This window comes from Sylvia atricapilla, chromosome 6, assembly GCF_009819655.1.
Source record: "Sylvia atricapilla isolate bSylAtr1 chromosome 6, bSylAtr1.pri, whole genome shotgun sequence".
In the NCBI taxonomy this organism is placed as follows: Eukaryota; Metazoa; Chordata; class Aves; order Passeriformes; family Sylviidae; genus Sylvia; species Sylvia atricapilla.
In genome coordinates, this window is record NC_089145.1 from 53002204 (window position 1) to 53019934 (window position 17731).

The window sequence follows — 17731 nt, forward strand, 5'->3', positions numbered from 1 at the left end:
AAGTAGGTTCCCTGTCAATGATAAGTAATTAAAATCCTTATATTATAGTGTGCAGACAATTTAATACTCACCTCTGGTCTAAAATCTGTTGTCAAGTGTCTTTGAGTTGTAGGTCAACCACTAATCTTTATTAGAGTTTTTGATAGACTATGATTTCACTTTCAATGTTTTTTCCTCTCTCTGTGTATATTTTATTGATACATACTTTAAATTATTTTCCTGATTGCAGAATTTATCATTTTGCAGAATGAATAGAATTGCTCTTGAGACTTACAATTGCACTTGGAGTCCTTTTCATATATTGATAACTTGTCTGGCATAATTGTGATGGAAGGAGAATGTTTTTCTGACCTTTTCTTTCTTTTCAGTCAGTTCATGGATTTTTTCTTTTTCTTGCATTGCAGTAATATATGCAAGCTAGTAAATATCCTTGAGCTTACTGGTTATTAGTTAATGCCTTACTAGACAACTTATTGTTTTTATACTTATATAGTATTAACATGCTTCTTTCCCTCCACTTCATTACAGATCATATTTATACAAATGCTGGATGTCTGCCTATTCTTATTTTTCTGTATGTACAGAAATGACATAAAGATCTGTGTAGATCTTTACAGATGAGAATGGTCAGATCACATGAAATCAATTTTGGAGACCATATTGGAAATCTAAGTCAGACGATTCTTCTTGCAATGGCAATATTTTGCTTACTAGAAATGAGTTACAACTTCAATCTTAGTAAGTGCATCTGAGTGTTTGGAAGGACTGCAGGGACTGTAAAGGCATCCATAACTATCAGCTGAACTTCAGGCACAGGCTTGACATCTGGTGATAGGCTGCAGAAAAGGCTGCAGCAGGCAGGGCATTGTGGATTATGGCAATGTTATGTACTACAGTACACCTCATATATTTGTTTCTACCTACAGTTTACTACTAGGTACAGTTAGAAAGACCACAGGCAAAAAAGCAGACCAGAAGAAAATGGCACTTAAGGTCTCTGTATCTTTTTTTTGCTTTTCTCCCACCCATTGTGCCCTACCATGAGAATGTAGTAAGGCATTTCTCTAGCAAAAAAGGATGTCTTAAAAAAAATCCCAAAGCACCCAACCATCCCTGTGTAAAATTTCAGTGATCCTTTCTATGTATTTATATCTCAAAGATTTCACTTTCCTATAAAATCTCAAGTTAGCTGTCCTCCCACTCTGCTGGGGAGTGAAGTATGTCAAGCGAAGCATCTCCAAGCCCCAGAAGAAAATGCTATCTTTGTAAGCTTCTCTGCAAGACATCCTCCTGATAGGATAGCTCCCTTTCATCCTCTCACTTAATCTGCAGCAGTTTTCCCACCCAGTCTGCCCCTTTTCATGTTTTATTTTCTCAAGACTTTCCCATTTTCATCCTTAACCTATGAGCACTTTTTCCAGATGTGTGGCAAACACTGCCTTTTCAGAACACAGTTTTGAAAACAAAAACATTCCAGGGGCTAATTTCTCTCAGAACATTGATGTCTTTGTGTGAGTAGATACCAGATGAGTTCAGAAGCTTGGGGGAGGCCTCTCCTTCCAGCCTTCCTGGTAATATGAGTCAAAACTCTATATACTCAGCATGAAGAGGAAGCCTGCTTCCTCTAGCGCCGGATGGGGCAGAAAAATATCTGCAGCTGAGCTGATATTATTCCTTGTGGTGGTTTAGTTGTTTATTTTGAGATTTTGCTATTTCATGATTTGGTAGAGTCATTCTGTAATTATTACAAGGTGTGCAATGCTTTGAATTCCTCTTAGCAAAATGCTGGAAGCTGATTACAGTGACAGATTACAAATTTGAAGACAGAACTGGGTCCTTTGATTTGACTGTCTGCTCTGATGGGGAAACATGACCCCTATAAATAAAGTAGTACCTACTGAGGCTGCTGGAGATCATGGCCTATGTTTTTGGAGGTACAATGCTTTTTAATAAGCTACTATTTTATCTATAATGAAAAAGTCTGGGAAGAATAACATACTAAGAGGAATGGATGAGCTATATCTAGCATGAAGCTTGTCTTTGAGAATGAAAGTACCAAAACACCAGTAAAATGAGATTACAAGTTCACAGATGCCTTGAGACAAAAGCTACCTATAAATACATTTGCGTGTTAGGAATTTCTCCTGAAACTCTGAACATGCTGGAGAAAATGTAGTCTTCAAATGTAATTAAAGAATCCTAAATTGCTAACTGCTTTTCTATATGTGGAGCTGCTTTTTAAGGCATTTTGGTTAACTTTTAACTTGAGTCTGTAGACTCTGAAAGCTAATCTAAGCCCCTCTTTTATTCAAACAGCTCAAATATTTTCAGATTATTTCTTAGAACTCTTTGGACAGAGCCTGAAATGGCTTTTGGCTGTGTTAACACACGTCCAGGAAATATGTAATGGCTCAAACCAAGCCCAATGCAGCTGCTGTAGAGGAGATGTTCATAATCTTAAACATCTTGGAAAGATATATGCTGTAGTAATGGTTCATGACAGCTGAAAACAAGGTCCTTTCCGGTCTCTGTCATTACTCAGACTTAACACTACTTGAATAATGTCAAGAATTATTTGTGAGTAATTTAGTTCACAACTGACTCAAATACTTACTGAATACACTCTTTCTACTTGTGATCCATCCTAGCAGAGACATAAAGAAAATGTAGAGAACATTTCCTTTCAAACAGGTTTTTCTAAATGCATATGAAAAGTGTTGGTTTCTAAGAAATGTTTTAAAAATAACAGGACAAACATATAAAATAACTCATATTTTTTTCACAGTCTTTGATCCCAAACTTAATATTTTGACAAAATGGAATTGACTCTCCCTGCCCATCCATTCATTGATCACAACTCTGACACTGACAGTAAATTGCAGCCTATTGTAGGTAGATGAATAGGATGAAATCTAAGCAAAATACAGTATATTCCTGCAAGTTGTCACCTTTTCATGAGAGAATAATTATCTTTAGTCTTAATCAGCTAGGATCCAGAAAGAAGCATTAATTGTATTCATCCCATTGTTTTATGTTATGCACAAACTTGTGTAGGACTTGTTCATTTTAATTTATTTCGTATTATCTAAAAGCTTTTTCCTCATAGGTGCATAAGAAACATGGTGAAAATTTTTCTTCAGTTATAACTTACCTTTATGTTGTTGCACGTCCTTCTGATTTTTAGTTTGAACCTGAGGCTCACCTTTAATCTCCGAGGTTTTGGGGACCGTTATTATTGCTCATGAATTAAAAGCAAGAGATACTTCAACAGTGACAGTGAGTGACATTTGGTTAGATAGATTGATTGGGTTAAACTACTCAAGTTTGTCTTGTCAATTGTAAACTTTGTTTCATTCTCTCTCCATGGATGAGGGACAGATTTATATACTGTATACCATCAGATCAATGTGCATTAAAGACTGTCAGTTTAAAAAAAAAAAAGTAAAAAAGAATTTGTGTAATTGGCTTGCTAAGGACTACAAATGAAATTATGGCAGGTTGAGGTCTCACAGGCATAAATGATCCCCTGTTTTACAGATTATTAAGCATAAATGGAAGGATAATCTAATGTCATTACAGAACGACCTGAAGAATTTAAAATTCTTTCCCAAAATGATTTTCCTGGCATCTATTTAAGAGATTTTCAAGTAGTGCTTGTTCCTTAAAAAAATCCACCACTGGAGTTACTTCAGAAAAAGGTTTCACTTAAGAATGTTTTCATTTCTAATCATGAAATGTTTGTCATGTCTTGTCTGAGTAATTAAAACTGTTTTTTTTTTTTTTTCCCTTTTACTCAATTGAGTATTTACTGACTTCTAAAGGATTAAAGTGTGGGTTGCTGGTTTAATACTCTTTAAAAAGTCTTTCTTGGATGAGGTATGCTTTAATCATCCTAAAAGAAATCCATTCTGACTTTCTGGGATTCCCTCAAAGCCAACAGAATGGCAAGCATTCACCTCTATTTTGTCTAGATTTATGAGAAATATGGTTAATCGGAGATAATAAAGATCAGTTTTTGGAAGAATTATTAGGAATGTACTACAAGGTTACAGAGATTAATCTGTGGGTTGATGGATTTCTCCTGGATTTCCTCTTCAGAAGAGTTGTCACCTTTGAAGTAGATAGGATGCTGTTTGCCAAAAGGGCTTGTTAGGGTCCTATAGTTTATTGATTTAATAATTTAATAGTTTATAACCAGTAAGGAGCCTCCTTTCTTGTTGCATTCCTCTGAGCAACAATTACTCCTTCCTGAGAAAAGAGGGTGCTGTGATTGTGAATCAGAGTGACCTGGCAGGGCCACGTGAGCATTGTTTCTAACAGGTTTTGCTGAACAGTTCTTTCCTTATGCACCTTCTTTCCATGTGAAAACTGCAAAGCTGGTTATGACATATCTGCACTAAAAACATAAACCCAGCTAAGGTGGTTGTGGATTTTTTGGGATCCTTGATTAACTGCCTGTTGCTCCAGTTCTGCCTTGATACTTTCTGTGCCTTTGCTTACTTTAATTTCATTCATTGCAAGCCAGGTTGAACTTGTTTGCTAATAGAATAGGGTATCTCTGGAGTTTTCAGCATGTAGTGTGTTTTCTGAGAAAAAAGTCAACAGAATTGCCTTCTCCAGCTCCCAGGATGGCTGATATTGGATCAACCCAAAGATCAGGATTAGTAAAGTGGAGTTTGAGCACATGTTGCAAGCACCCTGTCAAAATTAAGTGGATCATTTTTACTTTTTTGATGCTGCAAACCTAGAAGCTATAGGGAACGGTCCATTGCTATAAAAATTCATTCTTTACTACCCCTACCACTAAACAGTGTCCTCTAAGGCCTAAAATATTTTATCTAACACTTATGCCAATTTAATTTTAAATTGACTTCTGAATTAAAGATGACACGCTTTCTTTAGCTGTACTAATGAATATATTTTCACCGTAAGGCTGGTTGATTTTAAACATTGTCTGCTCCATTAACCTGTGACAGCACAAAGCATTAAGCCGAAACTTCTCCAATACTTGATTTTATAATTGAAAAATAAAAATGTTTGTCTTATAGGAGAATATTTTTGGTCAGTTAATAAATATTTCAGATGTTGAGCCAAAACTCCATCTGGAAGTATCTGAGAACTAATGTCTGTGATTTTTTTAAAAGTTCCTTGGCATTTTTTTGGCAAGAACAAAAGTGATAAAAGAATAGAGAGTGCCATAGCCAGATTGCACCTGGGGGAGGGTAGGAGTGATTTGGTTTCTGTGTTGCTGCTGCTGTGAATGCTGACATCCCTGAAATCTCATGAGGTTGTTTTCAGTTTGAGGGCTGCAATTAAGATTAAAATCTAGTTCATCAACACAATTTATTCCTAAAGGCAGTCTCTAAGCCAGAACAGACCCAAGGGATGTTTCACCTGAGCTGTGCTTTTATGACAGGGGAGGTAGAGAATAACTGGGCACTAAAATATTCTGTAACAACTGACGCTGTTTATTACTTCTGAAAGTGGCTTAATGTACATGCAGGTGGATATCACTGTGACATGATACTTGCTCTGGCCAAAGAGTGGACACTTTGGGTGCCTAATAGGACCAGGACTGGGTCCCTATTACGAAATTGGGGCTCAGGTTAGCATTTCCTCTTTTCAGTCTGGTTGGGAAAAGATATATATATATATATATATAATGGGTTCCTTAATACTTTCATATTATTTTTTTTTAAATAAATCAAGTAATTCTTACTCATGAGTCTTCAGACAAGTAATGAATTTAATTTTAGGAATTGTAGGATGGACAGCAATTTCCAGTTTTCTGGAAAATACTTGAGTTTAGAGAGTAAGCTTTCTCTGATAATGCCTGAAGCTTTTTTTTTATTTTTTTTTTTTATTTATTTTTTTTTTTTTAACATGGAAAATCTAGGTGAAAAGAATCACCTGCTAAATATAAGATCAGAAAATCTTTGAGCATGTTCAAGCAGAAAAAGTAAATAATTTAGATCACAAACTGAGTAAAAAGCAATGTGCTGTTGCTAAAAACAAGCATCCAATCCAACATATGAACAAAACTGTAGTTTGGGAGGTGCAAGGGTAAACTGCAAGGATTAGGCTTTCAGCCATTAGTACCTTTGAGCTCATTTGCTAGCCCAATTGAAGAGAGCCAAGGAAACAGTTCAGGACATAACCTATGAAACTGGAATAAGGAGGAGGGTGTAATCTGTTATTTGTTTACATGGTGGGTGAAGGAAGAAGTAATGCATTTGAACTGCACAAAGAAATTCCTCCTCAGATCTCTGTTAGCCCCTTTTGTCCTCGATGATATAATGCTATAAATACTCTAAGCTGTATCAAATGCAAATGAACTATTTTAGATAAATGTGAGAAAACAAGGGGGCTAATAAAAACAAAGAAACAACACAAACAAAAACCAAAACAAAAAAAAGTACCTCAAAACCCAACAGCAAACAACCCATCCAGACACAGCACAGGACCACTAAAACAGCAACATGAAAACCTCCTGGGGTATTGAAACTATGTGGTCTGGGAGCTTGGAGAGACAATATTTTGAGTAGGGAGTTTAATATATTTGTGGAGAAATCAGAGGACTCAAACAGATCCAGAGAAGCATGGATTCAAGACTGTTCAGAGATGACCTCACAGGAAGAGGATGAAGGCTTCTAAGTGGAGATTCAGCTCAGAGACTTTGAGAAGTGATGAAACTATTGTTGGTTTTCTGTTATGTTTGCTGGAAAAAATCCCTGCTTCATTTAAGAATAGAAATCTACAATACTTTGATACCTTGTTTCTTTGATGCAGTCCTTCTTAATTTATAAAATAAATAATAAAATGTAAAATGTATTCTTTCTTTATAATTATTCTTCTCAATAAGGACTATTGTATATTAAAATATCCAGACATTATTTTAGTGCTGAATTAGAACTGGAAGAAATTTCACAACGCAAAACATTTCTGGGCCTGTGCTTCACTTGTGGTTTTCACTGGACATACCATTATTAAATAGGTATAGCACAGGACTACTGAGTGTGCTCAGTATTTTGTTATCAAGGGGAGGTTTGGAAATGGTATCTGGGGACCCTTACTACACATAAACATCATGATCTTGAGGCACTTGATATGGATTTTTAGTCACTAAAATACTTATAGAGAAAGATGTTTCTTTTGAATGAGGAAAAAATTATAAATTGCATATAATAAATAAATATAGGAAAAACTTATTTGACTTCTGTTCAAGGAAAGGCCTGATTCATATGGCAGTTAAAGTTCCAAATGTCCCCAAGATCAAGTCCTGCGTCTTTATTTTTGCAATGTGCCAGTGATCAGACTGATCCTAAATTAAATTTTTTGCTCCTTTGTTCTCTTTCTACTTCAGGGTTATGTATAAATCATAGCATAGATAATGTAGGTTATTGCATAAATTATATTAGATGTGTTATATAAGTTTACTTCTGTGTTTGAGAATAATCAAATCCCATACTTCATGATATTGCCTGATCACTTTTTATCACAAAACAGTCATTGTAGTCTAGCTTCCTCGGAAAGCGTCTTACAAGTGTCTTTCAATTTCATCTATCTGCTAAGCTTCATTCAGTAGAATAATGGATTAGAAAGCCTGTGTTTGTAAGCTTTATTCAATATAAAAGACTACAACCCTCAGCAGATGAATGACTGGTCAGAGGCTGCCTTAGACATGGACAGACAGGGCTATCAATGTTATTTGGGAGGTTCTTAAAGAGATAAGGGAACCTTATTAAAATAGGAAGTCTAACAGTGTTATTTCCAGCTGAAATGCATTCAGTTCGTTTCACAGGGCAAATGAACACACTAGAAATAGTGTAGTACTTTGAAAAATGAAACTCCATTTCAAATCCAAAGAAATACAATTAATATTGACAATGAGGCACTTCCTACTTGGAATTTTTAGAGCAGCAGGATGACGTACAAGCTATAGACTAAGGAGTTGTATGTGAGAAGATCACAAATTGTGAAGTTGTCACTAGGATATGCCATTTATCAGTAAGAGTATGTCACTCATGCCTAGATTTATAACATTCATTTTATGATGACTATAATTTTGATTACGAAACTAACTTACTTTTTATGGAGTATTTAATTTCTTTTTGTATAAAATTAGCACTAGATTGGCAAGTCTATGAAAGATTCTGTAATACTGAATTATTTACTGACAAGCCCTGTAATTTTGTTCCTGTAAATATCTACAAAAGTTGATTTTTATATTAACAAATACATAATCCATTTCAAGAATGCACCCTAGTAATGTTTTGGGACTGTGATTTCCACAATTTAATTATATATTGTACTCATGCTGACATCTGTTGTAGATTTTTTGTTATGTTTTTGCTCCTTTAAATTTTCCCGGGAATGACTTTGAGAAACAATTTTTTGAGACAGAAGAAAAAAAAAAAATAAAGTGGGAGAGACCATAAGCAATGACAAAAAGTTTCAGCACCAGCCTTAACATCTTTTATCAGTCCAGTTTCAATATATTCTGCTCCTTGAAGTTGAAACTAAGAAAAGATTTCTCTTAAGGCTTCTACAATGCCTGAGAGATCCTCTTATGAGACTGAATACAGAAGAGAAGGGTTGAGGCTTAGAGGAAGACAGATCTATCTTCATAATGTTGCTGAAATGGCTATCTCCTCATCATGTGATAAACACTATTTAGATTATTTTCTCTAGATGTTTTTAATTCTATCTTATTTAAAAATAGTCTTGCACAGATGCTTATCCAGAGCAGCTCTGATGGCCTCATATGACTCTGATGCTGCAGCTGAGCTTGTTTGGCAAGGGAATTGTTCCAGCTGGTTAATTCCTACCAATTGGTAGGTTTTTGTCATCAGGTGGCACTACTGATGTCTATTGACAAATGTTACTGTAGAGCAATCCTGCTCCTTACAGGACAGCAAGTGAGCCAGGACATCTTCCTCAAGTATGTTGTTGTATCTGGTTGCACAAATCTGAACTTCACAATTCAATGCCTCCTGGAGGAGTAGCTCCACTAGACTTCTGTTTCATTGCTCAGGAAATTCCCCTCCAATCTTTGTGGACTTGCCAAATGAGCCAGTCTCAGCTAGTGCTCATAAATGGGGTCTCCCCACCTCTGCTTTCAGTGAGCACCACACTGCTGTCCAGACACATGTGGATGGGAAACAATCACTTGCTACTGTTGATGCAACAAAGGTGCAAATCATCCGACCAGTGTTTGTTTTGTGCATGCCCCGTGTGCACAGTAGGAGGAGTTGGGAGTGCCTGACTCATGTGTTGCCAGCAATCGGAAAATCTCCTCTATATCAGAAACAAGGCAATTTCAGTGTGTTGATCATGAGTTCCCCACTGATTGCAAAACTAGATTTTCACTGGCTCTATTTTTTCCGGCTTATTATATGGCTCTGAACCAAGTGCTAGCAAAGGGCTGCACTATTCTCCATCCATGTATGACAAAAGTAGACAATTAGGTCCTGAACTGTAAAGTTATTGTTGTTATCTCAATAACTCTCTTCAGTAGAGACTACATTCATAACACCATAATATTTCCATCCTTTTCTGATCATCCTTCCCTAAAATTCCTAGATATAAAAGCATATTTTCTTTCAGTCCTTTTGAAAGACTGCTTTTTTATCTGCTGGTCTTGTTGATATTTTTCTTCAACTGCTATAAAAATCTCAGTCCTAGGGTTAATATTGTGAAGTATTATAATATATATCAATAGATACTTAAAGTAATAGCTGCCTGTTAATCATGAATCTATGATAAACAGTGCTCATACCAACTCGTATTTAATTAGAACATATCTAAAATAACCCAAAACTGTAGCTCACTACAGCACCCACTCCAAACAAAAGCAACAGAGAAAATCCTATACCTTATTACTATTTTTAGTGTGTAACTTCACATTTCAGTTAGTAAATTTCTTTTGCTTGTCAGTGATTAGTCATTTAGTATTTTTTTCTCAAGGTCCTTAAACACATATAATAAGACTTTTTTTTTAATAAGGAAAAGAGTGGACCTCTGTATGGATCCCCTCATTACAAATTTTAGTCTCTTCTTTCTCAAAATCTTGTATAAATAGTAGATCTTGTTGTAGTTTAAAATCAGTCTTATTAATTCCATTTTGGGGGGAAAATATCCAGTCTAACTTGCCTTGACTGTTCTACTTACATTGTACAGGATTTCTTTACATCTTTTAGTGGCAGTATGATGATTTGAGAAGTGTATCTACATCATTTTTGTCTAGACAGCTGTGTGGAAAGCAGAAGAATCATACCATAAGAAACTGAGTCATGTACAGAGCTGAAGAAGATTAGGACTGCGCTTATGAATGTTGCTGTAATAAAATAATGCTTAGTAAGTCTTCCAAAATGTGCAACCTTGCAAAAACAGTAGCAAGTTTTTGTTTGGTAATTTTCCACTTAATGAGCCCCTACTGTGTCTCCTAAAGGTCTTTTTAATACGTAAATTTTTTTTTCAAGCTTTATTTCTCCAAACAGCCTATCTGCTTTTGTTTCCAATTCCAATCAGGTACCACATATTGAAGTTATGATTTGCTTTCTTAGCTGTTTTTGTTCACTGGACCTCTTTTGACATGAGCAAGAAGTTAAAAAATCCCTTCCATTACCATTAAGCACTTGAAAATCCCAAACTGTATTATAGAAAATTTCTGGAGTTAAAAGTATTTCGGGAGACATGTAAAAATGTTTGTGATTCAGGTAGCTGTCTGTTTCCTTCAAAGACATGAAAAACCCAGACTGACTAGCTGGTAGGTGTTGCATAGTCACAGAATCCTATGTGTGGTAATCATCGCTCTAGACTATTATTCCACCTCTATTTTCATTAGTGCTATAAACTCCCCTGCACAGCAGGATTTGGAGCCAAACTACATCTTGCAGAGAAATTTAAAAAAATAGTAATTAAAAAAAAAAGTTCTTTTCACTGATGTGACAAAGTTGAAGAGTTTATAATATCATGATATTCCGTAAAAATATAATGTGAAATAGTCCAAAAAGAGGATGGGGGCTTTTTTGCATCTGGAGCTCCTATCTCAGTTAAAATTGGGCATCACACTTGATTTTTGTCCCTTCCTCTCAATAAATTCTGTAAGCTTTGACACCAAAGTAGTCCAGGTGAAAATTATATTTCCTGATGGAATTACCATGAAGAGATTTATTTTGGCTTCCTAGAAGAGTATTGATTCAAAAACTATTATTCTCTATTGTAGTATTTAAATTTTGGTTTTATACAATTAACAAACCTTTTCTTGATCATGTGTGTCATATGTAGAGGTGCTCAGGTCTTAACAAAGATTTCTGTGCCCTAGAATATGTCTGAAACATTTCACAGAAAGATTATGGGTTTTATGGATTCCCAAGCCTGAGTAGCTCCATCGAGGTATATGTCTTAATGGATTTCTGACAAGCAATACAAAACTTTACATATATTTCAAAATGGTATTATTTAAAGTCAGTATTTGAACTCTAGTAATGAAGTTCAAAATACATGAAACATTGGTATTATCTTGCTAGTCTGAGTCATTGGATTAAAACTCATTTAACAGATTGGGTAAGAAGCACAAAAGTATGGATGTGGTTCCATAAAAGTCTGAGTCTACTGAACCATCTTTAAAATAGATTTGATTTTCATCATGATCTTGGTGGACATGCTCAATATTGTTAATAGTTGTTCAGAGTTATTGAAAAATGTCCATCACCCAGGGAAGGACAGAATTTTGTTGAGGAGCAAATAAAACAACTAACATTTTCTTTCCAGCTGGGCTTTCCTGACTTCCTTTTATTTTGTAGCAATTTTTTTTTTATTTTAGCAATATTATTTTTGTAGCAATTTTATTTTTTAGCATTTTATTTTGAACAATCAAAAAACCCAAATGAGTCTTGGGTCTCAAAAAGTGAGATGGAGTCAAAATCATAAAATGTCTTTGCCTATTTTTCTCAGTCCTAAGCTTTGGGTAGCATATGCTTGATTGAATTAAAGAACCTAAAATGATAGAAAGCACAAGTAAATCCCTATAGCCGTGGAATTAAGTCCTTGTTCAAAAAATATTAGAAAATTGGGACTGTAATGGATTAGCAAATATTAAGGCAGCATTATTTTGAAGACACCTAAAACTCTGACGTTGCAAAGGATTCAAACACAAATTAACAAGGAAAACATGATGGTGAGTTGCTAATTGCTCCACTAACATGACAGCGTGCAGCTCTTGGGAAGCTTTAGGACTTGGATCAGAATGCGGACAAAGACTTATACTGGGCCAAAAAACCCATGGGATTCTTAACAGGGTATGGGATACTTTGCTTGCAAATAGCTGGATGAAATTCAGTCTATGTCCATTGTAACTAGCTGTCATATTATGCAGTGGTAGTTATGTAACTACAGGATATTAATTGCTGTCTTTTAATTAAGTATATTCCCAGTGAGTTGACAAGGGGAACAACCAGTGAGGTTTTTTAGACCCTGCATCTTAGGGTAATAATAATAAATGGAACCTCCTGGCTCATTAAAACTAATCTCATATTTCTGTAGACCATTTTTGTTTTAATATTTTTCAAACAAATTACTTTCAAATTAATTTTTTTCTCTTTTATTTGTTTGTTCCGGGGGTTTTTGTGCTTTGTTTTGGTTTTGGTTTGGTTTAGTTTTTTGTGCTGAGATAAAGAGTCATTATCATACTGTCATTGAAGACTAGTTGGACAGGGTGAGCATGATGCAGGTTTTTTTCTCCTTGAGATCAACTCAAGTGGTTAGACCATAGTGGTGCTAATAATAACCAGGTTGTGGTTTTTACCCCTGTATGGGTCATTCACTGAAGATTTAGATTCAGTGGTCCTTATGGGACCCTTTACACTCTAAATATTCTGTGACCTTTTAGTCAGATAAAAAATTAGTTCTGTTCATAAACCACTTTATCCACTAGGTAGAATTTTTGTTTTAATAACTTTTAAGCCTGCATAGCACTTAACTTGTTTGCTTTACTTATATATGTCAAAAAACTTTCTTCAAAACTCTTTTATTTTGGTGTTTATCAAATTCCTCTATTTTTCTATATTTGTTCATTCTTTCAATCATCTCAAACATTTATTTAGTCTTTCTGAAAACTGATGATTGCAATCCTGTTTTTCAGATGAGATCTTAGTGTTTTATGTTTCTTTATTGAAAATATTGTTTGATATGAAAATTATATTTTTAAGCACGAGTTAGAAATGGCTTGCAGTCAGTCTGTAATTCCCTATTTTCACTGTTTTTCCTAAGTTTCTCATCTGTTGTGACTTCAATTCTAACTTTCAGGTTTTTTGTAGACAGTCTTGAGAAAACCTCGTACTGAATATTGGAAGTACATGCCTAAGTGACAACTTTTTTGACAGAGAATGTTTTATTACCCTTGATTGGTGATTGGTGATCCTTCTTTCATTCATGTAATCCTGTGCCTGACTTCATTATAAACTCATCCACAAAGCTATTTCAGTATCATAATCAATGTATTTATCCAAGATGAAGTCAGTCATCATTATATATAGTGAAGCATATATATAACCCTGTGAGTTTTTGTGAATATAAATTGTATATATAGTTGTCTTTCATCTACATTCTCAACTATGAGCTCCCTCTTGTCATTTTATGGCTTTAAATTACATCTTGGGTAATTCACTTCGCATGTAACTGTGCCTTTCAGTCTACTGCACATTTTTAAGAGTAGTGTCTTAAGTTGTTTGACTGTTTTCATGGTACATTTTGACTGATGAACTGGAAGAACACAATGCCAGCTTTGTCACATAATGAAATAGCTAATATTGTATTTTAGATGTAAATATACTTAGGGATAATAAAGTTATGTTAATTGATATGATGATTTATCTTTCTGGCCATGACAGAGAATATGTTAGCCTAACCTATTAAAAGCTTTTTTCACTGAATTAGAATTTAAACTTTAATCCTATTTGGTGAAGAAAATGCCAAAACATATGTAGTGATAAATAATTTAATGGTTATAATGAAAGCATAGGTCAGTGACACAGTCTTGATCTACTGATGGCTTATATACTGAAAAACATTATAGAGTTGCCAAATGTGAGATCCTTCTTACAGGCACAAAAGAAACAGATCATGCTTTCAGAATTCAGAATCTTTTATGGAAAAATATTACTCAAGTCTGTGCAGAATGGGAAATACTCACACTGTAGTAAAATTTTCTATACCTTACAGAGTATCTCTGTGATATCTTCCTTGAATACTTGGAGATAAAACAAAAGAATTTGTTAGAAAAAAAAGACAAATGTCGCAAAACAGTGATGTCAAAACTTCATCTCCTCAAATATGGTCTGGATAATTAATATAAGAATTGTGTTATTATATATGTAATTACAATATATTAACAATAATAATTTCTTATTGTCCGCCTTCTGTATGGAAAGCTTTTTTGCCAGAGCTAATGGAATAGATCAGAAATCAGTGATTTGTTAATTTCCAACTGGAAAACTGAAAATGGGAATCCTAGATTCCTGCATACTGGCATGGACTGAGACAGGATTTACATTCAGTTTGCTCTGATTTTGTCACTAGGAATGTCGAAAATAAAAAACTCCGTCAAACCTATTTAGTCTTGAATTAATGCTAATATATGAAGAAAAAAATATTACAGGACATATACATATACATATACATATACATATACATATACATATACATATACATATACAGTATGGCTTAGTTTAGTAGAAATGAAAGAAACTCCAGTTCCAAAACAGTATTGCTTTTTAGTTAGTGAAAAAATAACAAAGTATATTTAAGAAAGGTATTAGGTATGTTTATGTGCAAGAGTACCTTGGCAGGTAAAAGGAAGCACTCTCTGTGCTCCTGGAAACTCAGTTAAATCTGGTTGAACTGTGAGGTCTCATCCCCCTAAAACAGAGGGAACAGATTGATCATTTCAAGAATGTGGAAAAGCAAGCTGGAAGATGGCACTTAGCCAGAGACTATAAAAGAATTTCTTGTAACCAATCAGCTGAACATGTGCTTAAGGCCAGAAAGGCAACCAGAATCTGATGCTCAAAGTCTTATACAGAAAAAAAAACCTATATATTTTTGATAGGAAGGAAAACATGCAGCTTGCTAATCACTATAGTAAGCAGGGAGTTGAGGCTCAGATTTTTTTTTTTTCTTTTTTTAGATCTCTATGGTTACTCTATTCAAAACAAAAGATTCAATTTAATTTCATAAATAACCTTTCACTGACTAGTCAAGTGTTTGATACATCTGAAAGTAATTCACTTATCTGAAGTAAAATACGAACTTTGTACCTCAATATCAGATTGCTCTTTGTGGCTGACAGTACTTTCAGTACTCACATTATGTAGCCATTTACACTGTGAGAAGCAGCACACTAAAACGATGGTTTGCTTTACATCCATACCACAATCAACATTTGTATGGATGACTGCTTAGAATTCAAGGGAAGTAAGAACTGGGGCACGAACCAGCCTTTTTGTTCTGCTCATCTGAATAAGTTTATTCCTTTCAAGGCTACAGAACTGTTGAAGACGTTAAGTGTTCACTCAGAACAGAAGTTCTGTAGGCTGCACGGGGGCAGAAACTACCAAGGAATGTTTCATATCAAATTTACACCCAACAGAGTGAGGATGAGTAATTGTTAGGTGAGAAGTTGCTATAGCTTTGTGTTAGCAGTTCTGAGTTCAGCTACAAGATATTATCTAAGACCCACTGGAGATCTGACTAGGTGACTCAGAAAATTAGTAATGGCTTATACAATCATTTCTAGGCCAACAGTTTGTATATATTGAACTTCATTCTGGTAAATCATCACTATGAGCTGATGACTCTTCTGTGGTCTCTGAATTGTTATTCTATATTTGTTTTAGTGAATGGACTACTTAAAATAACTGCCAGGGCAGGCCTTCTTTGGCATAGCTGCTCATTACTGCATAAGAAACAGAGACCAGACTGGAATGGAGGATAGAGCTGCTCTATCAGCTCTAGAAGCAGCTCTTTCAAAGCAGAAATGAGATGCTGCAGTGTAATATGGAAAAGGTAGAACTGAGAAATTTAGAACCATCTGAGACAACTGAACTGTCTGTTCTGATATTCCCTATGAAAACTGAAAGGCACCAAGTTTCCCCTGAACTGTCTGTGTTATCTTGTGTAAGTGATGTCTCTAAAGACACCAAGATCCAGAATCACCCTTGCCAATGCCTTCTCCTCTCAATGGCTACTGGGAGAATGAAGGCTTTTTATAGTGATTCCATTATTAAAAGTCTTGAACCTGGATGGAAAAAAATGAGCCTGAACCTGAAGAATCACATCGCTTCCTTCAGTTGCTTATCTCCAAATTTCTTCCAGTGCTTTTTCACTTTTTCTCCAAGAATTGTGTATTTCATTTCTAACTAGAGTTCTCATCTTCAGCTTGCAATCCTTAGTTAAGATAATGTTTTCCTAGGAGTTTGTATAAGCCTTTACTGTCAAGTATAGTCTGTCTATGAAGGTTACTATATATCATAGGTCCAGCTATGAGAGCCACCTACTTCTACTTTTACATTATATATGGACTAGACATTTTAGAAATCGTGTTTCTGCTTCTTTATTTACACTTTGAATTTCCATGCAAAGGCTTAAATTAAAAGAATCAGACAAGTAATTTTCTTAGTAATCTCGTTTAGATTACCTCTAGATGCATTTTTTGCCTACAAAACAGGCATAGTCCAATGTTCTCTGAAGACTAAGTTTTTTTCTTTCATATCATATTAATTATACCTATGCTAAATCAGGTTTTGATGTGACTGCAGGAAATCATGTTTTCTACTCTCTTTACAGTAATTTCCATGTATTTTTCATTCCAGTGAGTTCTTTTTCGTTTCAGTGGGGCTCATAGACTATTCTTACAATCTCATGAACACACTGTTCACTAAATCATTAATACAAAACATGTTTCCGAAACAAAATAAATTTTCCAAAACACATTTTTAGAGGGGATATGGAGACAGAATTTTCTTCAAAACTTGCTGATAGGAAGAATTTCAGAGGGTGGTTCTGTACAACTGCAGAAGACAAACAGATGTCAAAAATCAAGACTATTACATACCACTTCAAAATAAATAAGGAACAATAACTTCATCCCCCATATTCTTCCTCTTCATCCTCTTTTTTTCTAACAGAAGAATTCCTGCTGATTTGTTCGTTGTGGAGCTTAGTGTTGAGCCACCCTTACCCCCACTCTGAATATGAAGTAAGTTTCTTGATTCTCCAGAGGAGTTCATTACAAAGCACTAATGGGACTGATGAATTTGTCCAGATACAGACTGAAAAGGGCAAAAAAGCATTTTGGAAAACATGAAAACTCAAGAAGCAGGTTGACAATTCTGTTTGCAACAGGAAAAAATGGGAAGAGTAATGGAAAGTATAGACAGTGTAAATCTGTTTCCTATATCTTACACCTGTGGAAGAGCTGAATTTCCTCCCCTGATTTCACCTTGAGTTGTAAAATAGATGTGGGATAATTTTAAATAATGCTTTTCAGGTGTTAGGTAGCTTCAGTTATATTAAATCATGTAGAAAAGTATAAAGACATTATTGAAGAGGGCCTTTTTTTACTATTAATGTTCAAGAAATTACATTTTGAAGAGATACTTTACTGTGTTTCTATGATAACAAGTGTTTGGATCATCTTAGCAGCAAAAGCTTGGTTTTGTGCATATTACGG